The following is a 14,569-nucleotide window of genomic DNA, read 5'->3' on the forward strand; positions in this document are numbered from 1 at the left end:
AAGCACTTTTTGGGTCACGTATTGTATCAATGTGATTTTGATATGAAAGTAGGGACATTATGCATAATTAAATGTATTTGATTTTTGTTGTTGACAATTGTAAAAGCCTGTTAGTGTTTTATTTTGAGTTAGTTTTTGCTAGCTGAAATTTTGGTTTTTATGTCTCAAGACTTAATTCAAATTGAACTCTCCTGCTGATATTTTTCAAATAATGTATATTTGAGTAAAAGAACACACTGATCTTAGGAATGAGAATGTTAAGATTTTTACAAATTGAGAGAAGGAATACTTGGGGGATATGTATGCATTGGATAATAAGTGTTGAGAAGTATTAATATTGTTTTTTGGTTATTGTATGATAATGCAGTGAATGGCTCACTTTCATTTTAGGAGTTACCAGTTCTCAGTTCCTCCTTGCCATTTCCATCTTTCTGATTTCCTCCCAAACGACAGGACAGGCTGGCAGTAGTACCTGGCGGGGTAGGTCTGCTTAGAAAGAGGAGCATGTTGGGTATGCTGTGCTCTGTGTGCTTTGGATTGGTCATCACTTCTCTGTAGTTCAGAGTTTCAGAAACTCTCGCGAGAAAGGCTGATTGGGAGTTGTGCACTGCGTGGCTATGTTCTGTGGGGAGCAAACCGGACTAGACTAAGTTACTCGAATTAAGACTTATTCTATGCATCTGCTCTCCCACAATATGGCGCTGGGAGAGAAGTAAACAGCTTCCGCACAGCTGCCTCCAGTTCAACTAATAAACTGTAGGACTTGCTCCTGATTGGAGGAGAGCAGCGTACTCGGCGTGTGGGCAGCCGAGTTAGGATTGGCAGAGGAGGACTATAAAGGAGGAGAGAGACGGCATGCACCAGGAACATCTATGGGGAACATCTAAGGGAACCCGTGCAGCCCCCGAGAAAGCCGGCCGGCGGTGTGCCGCTCCCCTGCGGAAGTGGGGAATGCGGCCAGGGGGAACTGCCCTTCCACGGAGGTGGAAGGGATAGTAGCCAACCCGGGAAGAACCAGCAGCAAATCCGGGGAGGGCCGAGCAGATGAAAGAACAGCGCAGGGTCCTGTGTCGTTCCTCCACGAAGAGGGGGAGCGACAATGTTCTTTTGATGCACTTTCTTTATTTATATTTCTTTTTGTATGGGGTAGAAATCTTGCAGAAATCTGAGGTCTTCATTGTTAGAATCTGTAGGAGAGCTGATGAGAGGTGGCCTGTGAATAATTCATTCCTGCAGGTTATTCCGCGAGTAAGGGTCTTTCCCTCGAGCACCCTATTTTCCATCATTTCACCATCTTAACATGATTTCGGATGCTTCAAGACATCCTCAGAAAAGTGATAAGGGCGGAAGGACTTGTTTTCACAGTTCCCAGCTGTCGATGACCCATAAAAATCATTGCACATATGTTCAGGTGTCTATAAATGAATTCTGTTGATTTTTAAGTGATCTGGTCTTACATTTGACTTATTTTATTTGAATTACTTCACTTAATAAGAAAACATCTTTTTCATTTTTAATTGGTATGTTAAGGCCTCATATGATTACAAATAGTTTTTAGGGGCATAAACTCCTTTTCTGTGATGTGCAGAGTTATTTACCATACTTTGTGTAGTAAAACAATGTCATTTTTTATTTTACATATTAGAAACTAGGTAATAATGGTCAGAAAATGCATTGCTATAATATGGCTGATTTGTAGTATTTTTTGGTAAATTTTAGCTTGAGTCATGAAATTGCTATTTGGCCATTTCTTACTTATAGGTATGGCAGTCATATATGGATCATCTGAATATTTAAAGTCAAAATATGGAATGTCACACTCATTAAAACAGTTAGAAAATAAAACACGAAATGGGTGACACCTCCTCTTGGGTGCAAATTTTTATGCTTAAAAAAGAACAAGAGAAAGCAAAGGAGAAACACATATTTCTGAGGAAATCGTTGTTTTTATATCATCACATAAATGTGAAAAAGCTAATTAAAACTATTAATAACCAGAAAATTGGAGGCAAAGTTGAAGAGCTTGTACCAACTGGAGTTGGATAAATAACCAAAAGTGGGAGTCTCTCTGAAATAATTTTCTGTTTCCCCCCAACCATGAAGCACACCAACCTTTCTAATTTTCTTTAGCGGAGAACAACTTCTGGGTTATTATGATCTACTTTGGGTACTTATTTCCTTTTTTGTTGTTCTAGAACTAGGTGAAATAATAACGTGAGTTTGCTGATTGGTAAAAAAGGAGATTGGGCGAGAAGCATTCTAAGGGGCCAGTCAGCTAATAGGAAAAACCTGACACAGTTTAAGCACTATTTATTGGAGCAGTAATTCTAACGGGAAACATCAGAGTGGAAATGAGGTATGGCTGTGAATGCTCCTCGCTCCAGCCCATGTTTTCATGAGTCCATTAAAATGAAATGGAATTGTAGAAGCTGACCCCATGACTCTTCCTCTCTCGGAACTTCAGCTCTTGTTTCACTTGGAGAGGAAAAGCACACAGCAACTTCAGCGCGGTAACGGGGGAAAGACGGCTGTCCTCCGGCATTCACAAGGTGCCATTCCCTTTACACCTCTCTGGATTACAAAGTGCCTGTTTGGCATTGGGGCTGGACCCCAGGTCCGGTGGTGTGGACTTAGCAAAAGAGGTCAGAGACATCGTGCACAGAGATATACTTGGTGTGAACATATTGGGACCAGAGCTTGCCTAAACTTAACTTCCCAAGACATTAATGTATAAGCCACAAGGCGAGTAGCGTGGTTTATGATAAGAATTCTTTGCTCCAGCTTATTTAGAATACACAAATAAGTGGACTCGGCTCTGCCTTACTGCCGGTTATTCCTGGGTACTCTCTCTCGGGGATCCATGTGAACCGAGAAGCCCATTAGGGGAGTAGAGACTGCAGAGTGAATGGAGTGAATTATGTGAGTCAGTGTTTGATGATCTCTGCTGTTCTGATGCCCCCATCTCCACAAGAGTGATGTACCTGCCAGAGGGACCAGATAACTTAACACTGCTGGCCAGAACATGTTTCCAGCTGGCAGTGCTTGCTTCCCTTACTGCCTCAGTATTTTCCTTTTTAAAGATTTATTTATTTATTTAGAAGGCGGAGTGACAGAGAGAGAGGGAGAGACAAAAAGAGATTTTCCGTCTACTGGTTCCCTCCCATATGGCCGCAATGGGCAAGACTGGGCAGCTAAGAGCCAGGAACACCCATCCAGGTCTCTTACATGAGTGGCAGAGGCCAAAGTAATTGAGCCCTCTTCTGCTACTTTCCCAGGCACATAAGTCGGGAGCTAGATTGGAAACTCTGATAGGAGATGTTTGTTTGGCAAACAGTGACTTAACCCACTGTGCCACAATGCTGGCTCCTGTAAGGTTCCTAGCCCAACTGTCCAACTCAATGTTCAGCTCCCCAAAATACTCCAGAATTGTTTAATCAGTTGATACTGTCTTCCAGCTGTTTGTGACTTTTGAGGAGAGTTCAAAAGGTTTGTGGAAAATGGAATTAATAATTTTATTTTGGTGCAAAAGCATTTTCAGTGCATGTATATGTGAGAAGCCTTCAAAAAGTTGATAAAAATGCGCACTGTGGAAAAACCGATCAAAATAAATTTACCTTTTAATTGTATTGTTTCATGAATGTGTAGAAGTAAGTACCCTCATCTGTCTTTGCTCTGGCAATAGCATATGGTCACTGGCCTCGGATGTTTTATTGTTTCATTCTAAGACTGTGTTTTCTCACTAGTGTGAGGATAATGATACCTTTCTCTCCTGCCTTGGTGCTTTGGGAAACTAGAAAGTTTTCAGATTATATTATTTTGTAAGGGTTCTAGATATGCTTATCAATCATTTTTGGTGCCAAATAAAGCTTTAGATTTTGAAGGTTCTTTCCAGAGGTAAACGTTCAAAATGAAATGAAATGCAGTGCCCCTAATTCTTCAGAATTCTATGCGGTGACAGCAAGCCCTTGTGTAGCAAGGGCGGCCCTCATCCTAAACAATGGCAGGTTATGTTTCAGATGCTTCCACATTTGCTAGGAATCTGAAACTTGCTGTCTCTAGTCTGATCTTCACTATGTGTATAATTTTTTTTCTCCTAAAACTGCTGTTCAGCTGTGAAAATTAACACAAAGTATGTTGTCTGTAAGTACAATAGATAATTTTAATATTTGCTACAATATCCCATGGCATTAGTCTACAATGTGGACTAATGATCTAAAAAAAGATACTAACTTCAGAAAAAAACAGGCAGAATTAATCTCTCCAAATACTTCTGCAACCACCAACTTCTGTTTTTTGTTGTATATTTCTATACCTCAAGAAAACAAAACAACATACACAACCAAAAATTATTTCCCCTCCATCCTCTTCTCCTTTTCTAAAAATAAATTCACTTTTGGTTTGTTACCCTGTAACACATGCCAAAATTCAGCCCAGAGTGAATTTTTGTAACCAATTTAGCACCCCAGAATAGAAACTGCTGACAGTTCCTTAAATACAGTAACACTGGCAGGTGCCCTGGTAATAAATTCACAAGCTTAGAATCCACAAAACAATAAAGTCATGCAAATTGGAGCACGTAGGAAGAATAATCTGAAACAAATGGCACAGCAGTAAGTTGTGCACTGTGGCATTCTGGTTTTAATAACATGAGGCAAGACATATAACCCCAAGGGGCATTGGGGAATTTGGAGATCAAGGAGGGCTACACAGACTTAATCCCTGAGAACAGTTGGAGCTGACCAATCAATTGATTTCTGTGTGGCCACAACCATCAAGAAGCACGAGAAACCGATTATAGATTTTTACATTTCATGTATTGCTCCCAAGAGGCGAATGGGAAAGAGACTCGACTTGACTGTGGTTTCAGAGTCGCTTTGTTTTAATTGTTCCTTTAGCAGCATTCCCATCAGTCATACTCAGACTGGGCGTTTAATCTTACTCAAAGTCAATCCTGCCATCCACTTAGGAGTTTCATTGCTTTTAAATACATCTACTTAATTTAAGTCTTTTACTTCTGTTACTAATCTTTGATACCATTGGCAAAATGGAAATTTTTTAATAAAGGGAAAAAGTAATAGAGCCAGTTAACCTTTTTAAGGAAATATATGTATTTCAGTTAAAACTCTGATAATCCCAGGCAGAAATGCAGCTGAAAATTACAGATTAATCACAGTAAATGGTAACTTCTTGTTTATGTACTATTGCTTGCACAAGCAATAGCTTTTTTTTCGTTTTTTTAACCAACTTTAAGTAACTCCCAAAGAAGTCAAATATGGCTATTGTGTGCACGAGAAAAACAAATATATTTGTTTTAAGAATTTTTAAAACAGTTTTTTTTTAAGATTTATTTATTTAGAAGAGTGACAGCAAGGGGAGGAGACATACATGAGGTGGGGGGATTGGAGGGAGAGAGATCTTCTATCCCCCGGTTTGTTCCATAAATAACTGCAACAACCAGGGCTGGGCCAAGCTGAAACCAGGAACTCAGAACTCCACCCAGGTCTCCCACATGGGTGGCAGGGCCCAAGCACTTGAGCGATCTTCTGCTGCTTTCCCAGGCACACTAGCAGGAAGCTGGATGGGAAACTGAGCAATCAGAGCTCCCATATAGCATGTGGGCATCATAGGTGGTGGCCTGCCACAATGCTGGCCTCTATTTGAAGTATAAGAAGTCAGTCATCCTATCTCAGAAAGTTGTGAACTACTTGCCACAAGTGTGCTAAGGACATGGAACATAACTACCCCAAAGCTGTGTGCCATAACTCAGTCTTATTCTCTGGTACTTTGCTTCTCAATAAACATCACCTGAAATAATAATAATAATTATTAATAATAATAATAAAAGCGTCACCTGGAAAGCCAGGCTCACAAGAACTAAGTTTGGTAGCATGGTGGCTGTCACCTGTGCAGAGCTACTCCGGAGACCGAGTGTCACTAACTAATTGTTGGCCCATCTTGCTTTGCTCCCTTGCTTTGAGCAAGTTCCTGTGTGCCCTCGGTGTCATGAAAGCCAATAACGAGACCAAAGCTGGGCTTTGACAACAGAAACGTAACTCAGAGGTCAGAGAATGGAGATGCCAGAGAGTAACCTGTGTATTAAATTTCCAATCTGCTGTGGGTTGGGGCAGCAGGAATGAAGGGGAGGGAAATGCTGGTGAGTAGCAGGAGCATTCACGGTTTTTCTGGAAAGGGGTGGTGTAATTCTTCTTCTTGTCCTCTTCTGGTCTCTAAACTGGTTTTCCTGATGACTGCCAACCACCATGGCACTGGTAGGGGTGTTACTTGACAAGGAAATCAGACAGCGAAGATTGAGGTCTTTGGGTGGGTTCCTAGGTGGCCACATGGGGGCTAGCAGGTTGTGGCTGGTTAACCTGAAGGGCATCTTTTGGCTGCAAGGGCTCTTGTTCTCAGAGAGAAACAAGGTTAGGGTGAGGTGGGAACAAACATTGCCCCGGTCTCAGGAAGCCCAGAGGAGCATCTTGCGGGAGATGCTCAGGTCACAGAGCCAGGCTGGCTGCACATTTTAGGCTTTCATCCAGCTCAGTGGATCCACACCTGCCACTCATTCAGATGTGGGCACTTGTTGTAAAACAGTGCTATCGATTTTTTTCTTTGGCATTCTAATGAAAGTCTTTTTCAGGAATGAGAATGCATACTGATCCTTGATAACATTTTTGGATTATTTCCTCACTTAAATATTTTCACAACCGAAATAGTCTGGTGGAAACAAGACCAGGAACTATTATAAAGTGGCCTGGGTGGCCAGAGTTCTCTTGAGAATTCTCCTCATTCCATCTCAAGGATGATTTTTAACGTTTTTCCCAAATGTCTATGAATTGTAGCTAAGATTGTATGTGTGTGTGTGTGTGTGTCCATGTGTCCATATGTGTGATTTAAAAAAAAATTGAAAAAGAAACCCTCCCTAGTTACTTTTCTTCTGGGATATAGTTTTCCTAACATAATCAATGAAAAATATTTATAGTTAGTGTGTTCCATGATTAAACTAATAAAAGGAGGGACCACATGAAATGAGACCATAACACCTGTGTCCAAAATAAACAAATAAATAAATAAATAAAAGTCTGCCTTTAGCTGCCCTATACTAGATGTGGGATGATAGACAAGACATTGCGCTTTCATGGATTTCAATTAATCATCAGTAACAAGATACTTAAAAATCAAGATAGTGGTGATTTACATGATTAGGTGCCTTAATTTGGCCTGTTTTGCTAAAGCTGAAGGAAGATACTCACTTTAGCATTCAGTTGACTGTGAGCTAATGTTTTAGGTAAAGGCTGAGGAATTAACATGTATCTTCTAACACTGACAAAGTAAAAAGAGAACCCTGTGTTGTGGCACGGCTGGTTAAGCTGCATGAGGCTGGAGTCCTGAGAGCCAGTTCCAGCCCCAGTTGTTCTACTTCTGATCCAGCTTCCTGCTAATGTACCTGGGAAAACAGCAGAAGATGGCCCAGTGCTTGGGCCCCTGTCACCCATGTGGGAGACCCAGATGAAGCTCTTGGCTCCTGGCCAGCCCCAGCCATTGCAGTTTCATTGAAGTTCATTGAGGAGTGAACTAGTGGATGGAGGATCTCTCTCTTTGTAACTCTGCTTTTCAAATAAATAAGTCAATCTTTTTTTTTTTTTTTTAACGTATAGAACACTTTAACAGAAAACTTTGTATTGTGAGGAAATAAATTTACATAGAAACATTCTGTTTCCAAGTATTTACTGTAATGTGAGAAGTCTGAATTTATATTACACCCAAGCTTATGTTTGCATCTTGCAAAATTTAGTTGCTGATATTGCTGTATTTTAATGTGTGTCAGAAGATACTATATGTATCATATTGTATGCTCAAATGTAATGAAACCAGAAATGAATAGCAAAAATCATAATACAAAATAAACAACTACTTAGAAGTCACAGGCCATTAAAAACTGCTGGGTCAGAGGAAATTAAAATTATAATCATAGGTTATTTAGAAAATAATAACAGGATTCAGCGGAAAACAAATCAGAAATCTTTGTGAGATGCAGCCAAAGGCATACTCCTGGCAAATGTATGGTTCTGTTTCACTATGAGATTAATAAAGCAAAGAAATAAACCTCCAAGCCCCGAAAATACCTCAGGAATTTTTAAAAAATACATAAAATTTAAATATCACATCGTGATATTAAGGGGAACAAAGTATAATAAAAATTTAAAGAGACAGGAAAAAGTAGAGTGTATATATGCGAGAACTTTTTCTTAAAAATAATTATGGAGGAGCTGATGCTGTGCCATAGAAGGTTAAGCCTCTGCCTCTAGCACTGGCATCTCATGTGGGCACCCATTTGAGTCCTGGCTGCTCCTCTTCTGATCAGCTCCCTGCTCTTGAGCTTGAGAAAGCAGTGGGAGATGGCCCAAGTACCTGGGCCACTGTACCCATGGGGGAGACCTGGAAGAAGCTCCTGGCTTTGGTCTGCTCCAACACTGGCTCTTGTAGCCATTTGGGGAGTGAACCAGTGGATGGAAGGTCTCTCTCTCTTTCTCTCTTTCTTTCTCCTTCTCTCCCTGTATTTCTGACTTTCAAATAAATAAACAAAATCTTTAAAAAATTATTAAAACTTCTGAAAGTGTAACTTGTAGAAAAAGAATAAAGCAAAATTATTTTTAAAAATTAGAGGACAGACTTTTAGCCTAGTGCTTAAGACACCAGTTAGGACACCAGTGTCCCAGATCAGGACACGTGGATCCGATTCCCAGTCCAGCTCTTGATTCCAGCTTCTTGCTTATGCAGACCCTGCGAGGCAGTGGTGATGGCTCAGGTAACTGTGTTCTTGCACCTGTGTGGGAGACCTGGGTTGAATTCCTGCCCTCCAACTTGGGTCCTAGAGCAGCCTTGGCTGTTATGGGCATGTGGGAAGTGAGCCAGCAGATGGGAGCTGTCTCTATCAGTCTGTCTCTCTTTCTTTTTCTATTTGCCTCTCAAATAAATAATAAAAGGTTAAAAATGAGTCAAGAAGTTAAAATACAAATGTGAATTAAGGGGCCGGACCTGTGGCACAATGGGTTAATGCCCTGGCCTGAAGCGCCGGCATCCCATATGGGCGCCGGTTTGAGACCTGGCTGCTCCACTTTCTATCCAGCTCTCTGCTGTGGCCCAGAAAGCAGTAGAAGATGGCCCAAGTGCTTGGGCCTCTGCATCCGCATGGGAGACCCTGAAGAAGTTCCTGGCTCCTGACTTCGGATTGGTGTAGCTCCGGCCGTTGTGGCCAACTGGGGAGTGAACCAGTGGATGGAAGATCTCTCTCTCTCTCTCTCTCTCTCTCTGCCTCTCCTTCTCTCTCTGTGGAACTCTGCTTTTCAAATAAATAAATAAATAAACCTTAAAAGAATCAATGACTAATTAGAAGCTAGAAAATTATAATATTTCAAGTGGAAGAAATTGAAAAAAATTCATTTAAGTCTACTCAAAGTGTTTTTTACTAGTAAGCTTTTCAAATTTTCAATAAATTCTTATTTTCATGAATATAAATTGATAGAAAGTATTCTGATTAATGTTTTTGAAAGTGACATAATCCTGAATCTAAAGCATGCTAATATCTTTTTACAAAATATATCTATAGACCAATCCCTTTTTAAATATATAGGCAGAAAGTCTAATTATAAAGTAGCAAGCTAAATTTAGCAATAGCTGAAAATAATTCTCAAACCAGGATGGCTGAGAGTCAGGAATTCATTAGTGATTAATCAAAGGAATAGATCAAAGGAAAAAATTCACTACAGATGTATAAAATGTATGAAATTAAAGTTTTCAATCCCTGTGGAAATATTAAATGAGAAATAATATAATTCTCACCATACTTTTTATGTAAACGTAACTCATTCAGTATCATAGTTGTACATGCAATGCCAGAGGCATCATCGATACGATCAGAGTATCTGTCTCACATTTAAGGACCCATTAAAGAAGGTTGGTGATGGTCGGTTTTTAAAAAAATCAAGGAACTTTTCTGGTGTATTAATAAAACATATATTTACTAGAAGCTCCACTAAAGTTACTACACAGAGATTTAAAGGAAACCCACAAGAGACAGAGTAAGGTGAGTGCTAATTGTAGAGGCTGTGTCCACAGGTTTTTGGGTGATATGAAGAGGGTAGAAGAGTTAGTTACAGGGGGAGAAATTCAAGTTCAGTATTTACAGAGACTAGCAATGAGAAGGAAGAAACTTTTTACACTAACCTCGAATGGGTACAGGAATTACAGGTACTGAAATGTGTCTTCATCACCCTGTTTGTCCTTCTCTCTGCCTGTCTTTCTTACCACACCACATACTAGGAGATGGTCCTTTCTCCTGCACTGCAAGGCTTGAGAATCTGATTATTTGAGGAAATTAAACCACAGAATTCAGAGATTTGGAGAATCCAGGGATACGAGAAGCTGGGAAATAGGAATGGGTTGATAAATAGGAGATTAAGTGTATGAGAAAGATCAGTGTACTTGCTGGCTGGAGAGCATCCTTCAGAACTTCCAAGCTTCCTACCCTAAAGAGAAAAGGAAAACTTTGAAACAGGGGAAAAGAAAAAAGGAGGAACTCAAGAAAATACAATCAACACAGGAAATGGAAGACTCCTGGGGCCAGTGCTGTGGCATAGTTGGTTAAGACGCTGCCTGCAGAACCAGCATCCTATACAGGCACTGGTTTGAGTCTCAGCTGCTCCCCTTCTGATCCAGCTCCCTGCTAAATCGCCTGGGAAATCAGCTTAAGATGGCCCAGGTGCTTTGGTCCCTGTACCCATGTGGGAGACCCAGAGTTCAGATCAGCTCAGCTCCAGCCATTGCAGCCATTTGGGGAGTGAAGCAGCAGATGGAAGATATCTCTCTCTGCCTCTGCCTCTCTGTAACTCTGCCTTTCAAATAAATAAATAAATAAAGCTTTAAAAAAGGTTGAAGACTCTTAACAATTTAACAGTAAACCTATAGATAAGTACTTTATATGAATCAAACAGGAGAATACTACTTTTGCTCTGTGGATCCGTTCTTTCTGCCTTAGAGTCGGTTACAGTGATCCCCATTTTTTTCACTCTTCCTTGTGGGACTCTGTTGATTTCTTAATTGCTGGTCCTGTACAGTGTGAGGGGATCTTCAAAATGTGCATAGGAAAGGTATACTTTGAAAAAAACCATGCATGGCTTTGTACATTTTTTTACACCAAAATTATCTTTTTTTTTTTTTTGACAGGCAGAGTCAGTGTGAGATAGAAACAGAAAGAAAGGTCTTCTTTTTTTCCGTTGGTTCACCCCCAAAATGGCCACTAAGACCGGCGTGCTGCGCCGATCTGAAGCCAGGAGCCAGGTGCTTCCTCCTGGTCTCCCATGCAGGTGTAGGGCCCAAGCACTTGGGCCATCCTCCACTGCCTTCCCGGGCCAAAGCAGAGAGCTGGACTGGAAGAGGAACAACCGGGACAGAATCTGGTGCCCCAACCAGGACTAGAACCTGGGGTGCCGGTGCTGCAGGTGGAGGATTAGCCAAGTGAGCCACGGCGCCGGCCTCAAAATTATTTTGTACTTCCATTTTTCCAAGAAATTTTTTGAAGTACCCTCATGTACCAGCAATAATCCTAGGTTCCAGTATCCTGGCTTCTACAGCAGGTATGGATGTGGCTGAGAGATCTCATTTCTTGTTGTCTGGAATGTTCAGTGTCATATTTCAAAGTTAAACTAAGCTCATCAGAAGCTTGGTACAGGTGGATGTGCCACTAACCCTTTGTCTGACAATAGGAAGGCTATACAGTTGTTTTTCTTTTTCATAGTCTTAACCTCCAAGATTCTGTTGGAGCCAAGGAGAAGGAGGTGGGTTAGAATGAGCTATCTCTAATTTTAAAATTATAGGAAGAAAACTATTGAAGAGACTAATGGGGAGGATTAGATTCATGAATGGGGAGAAATACTGAACTGCTTTTTATCTTTCTAAGAATGCTTCGATGTCTTTCTCATAGAAGGAAGTAAAGAATGGTGGGTGGACTGTGAACCATGCTGTGCATAGGATGATACCAGACCATCACTTTCCATCTCCATCAGCAGAAGTGATGAATGGGCAAGGAAGTATGGCAGGTGCAATGGTGGAACAGGGAATTTTACCTTTTAGAGACTGATCCAAGTGGCATTTGTAGTTTGTAATTTTTTTACTTTTTTATCATACTGTTCATAATGCTACGTTGATGGTGTAAATTATCTAAGAATATTGAGTTCAAAACAGAGTAAAGTCTGATGTTACGATAATTAGAAATTCACTTTCTCTAAATCCGTTGCTTGCTAAGGAGTGGACCTTGGACAAATGTTTTAGCTTCTTGTGCTTTAGTTTCCCCATCTGTAAATTAGAAACAGTGAAAGCATTTAGCACCTGGTGTGTCAGGTTGAGTAGCTATCATTATTACTATTTTACTATAAGCATTTGGTCTAGCCTCATTTTACCTGCCCTGTGAAATGTTGCCTGTGGGGAGCAACTCGGACTAGACTAAGTTACTGGAATTAAGACTTATTCTATGCATCTGCTCTCCCACAAAATGGCGCTGGGAGAGAAGAAAACAGCTTCTACACAGCTGCCTCCAGTTCAGCCAATAAACTGTAGGACTTGCTCCTGATTGGAGGAGAGCAGCGTACTCGGCGTGTGGGCAGCCGAGTTGGGATTGGCGGAGGAGGACTATAAAGGAGGAGAGAGACGGCATGCACCAGGAACATCTAAGGGGAACATCTAAGGGGAACACCTGTGCAGCCCCCGAGAGAGCCGGCCGGCGGTGTGCCGCTCCCCTGCGGAAGTGGGGAATGTGGCAGGGGGAACCGCCCTTCCACGGAGGTGGAAGGGACAGTAGCCAACCCGGGAAGAACCAGCAGCAAACCCGGGGAGGGCCGAGCAGACGAAAGAACAGCGCAGGGTCCTGTGTCGTTCCCCCACGAAGAGGGGGAGCGACATAATGGTGCCGTGACTCGGATATGAAGCCTAGGCAGGGTTTAGTGTCGTTCCTCCATGAAGAGGGGGAGCGACATTGCCAAGCTCTGATTATCCCTGTTTATTTCTGTGTTCTCATTTTACTTCTCATGTTTTCACAAATAAAAATCCAAATTTAGTCTGTTTATAAAAGTACAGATAACAAAGCTTTGCAAAGGATTCTATAAAGAGAGGGCATCAATATGTTGTCCCCTAAATTGTGAATAGTGTATTTATCTCAAGTAGATATTTCTCACTTGAACATATGTAAAATCATTTATATATTTTAAAGAATTGAATTGGTAGATGGTACAGGAGTGTAGTTGAGTAGTTAAAGACACCTGTGTCTCCCACACTGGGGTACCTATTTTCAGTACTTGACCCTGGCTCCTGATTGCAGCTTCCTGCTAGTGTAGAAACAAGAGGTGGCAGATGATGGCTCAGGTAATTGGATTCCTGATACCCATGCAGGGAGACCTGGATTGGGTTTCTGTGTCCTGGCTTTGGTCCTTGCCAGTGAGTGTTGTAGACATTTGATGAGTGAACTAGCCAATGGGATTTCTCTGTCTCTTTGTTTCTCTCTCTGATCATCTCTGTCCTCAAATAAGTAAGTAAAAATTAAAAAAAAAAAAAAAAAGAAAACTAGTATGGATTTGGCTGCAGTCTTAGCCATCTAGATGAGATTTAATTATTATCAATAGTTGAATCTCATGTTAAATATCTCTAAAAAGCTACTCTCCAAGTTGAGAATATTTTATTATGTTAATTTCCTGTTCTGTAAGATGGCAGACTATTGCCTCTGTTTGCTCTTCATCTATTTTTCTTTTGAGGAAGCTAACAGAACGGTAAGTGTTTTTTTTTAAAAAATAGTGGTGGCATACTACATACTGTCATTATTTAAAAACTGTGACATTCTGACGGTATGTCAAAAAAAAAATGGTGGCTGTGTGAAATTTACATGCCAAAGTTTAAAACTAATTTTGTCATGTAATAGTTTATAATTACCAAATTAAAGAACTGAATAATTAAAGCAAAATGAAGCCTGCATGTTGCTAGCAGCGTAATATGTTGGTGTTTTGTTAGCTTTTCTCGGTGGCATTTTTTTTTGTTGAATTTTTTTTAAACTTTTATGTAGTACATATAATTTTCCAAAGTACAGTTTATGGATTACAATGGCTTTTCCCCCCCATAACTTCCCTCCCACCGGCACCTCTCTCATCTCCTGCTCCCTCTCTCATTCCATTCACATCAAGATTCATTTTCAATTATCTTTATATACAGAAGACCTATTTAGTATATATTAAGTAAAGATCGGTGGCATTACTCTGCAATAGATGTATATAATTTTCTCCAGAAGTGGTGACAAAATAAGGTTATTTTCCAAAAACTTGCCATCATTTGGGGAAATCCATGAACTACTTGCTATCTGAAATATTTTCACAATAATTTAGTGACTTTGAAAAGAGGAACAGCGAATCAACCAGCTTTCAAATGCTCCCCCTTCTCACACTTCTCCATTTTATTTATAGTAGAGGAAAACCTTTCTTCATTTCTTCCTGTCAGCTGTGCAGAGGCAGCACCACTAAAATTGGGTAAA

General features: G+C 40.6%; 1 protein-coding gene across 16 annotated transcripts in view; it reads left to right on the forward strand.

Annotated features, from left to right (window-relative positions):
• HDAC9 (histone deacetylase 9) overlaps positions 1–14,569 on the forward strand; it is a 1,002,499-nt gene that overhangs the window by 270,535 nt on the left and 717,395 nt on the right. The gene's annotated exons all lie outside the window — the stretch shown is intronic.

The sequence above is a fragment of the Oryctolagus cuniculus genome, chromosome 16, assembly GCF_964237555.1.
Source record: "Oryctolagus cuniculus chromosome 16, mOryCun1.1, whole genome shotgun sequence".
Taxonomy (NCBI): domain Eukaryota; kingdom Metazoa; phylum Chordata; class Mammalia; order Lagomorpha; family Leporidae; genus Oryctolagus; species Oryctolagus cuniculus.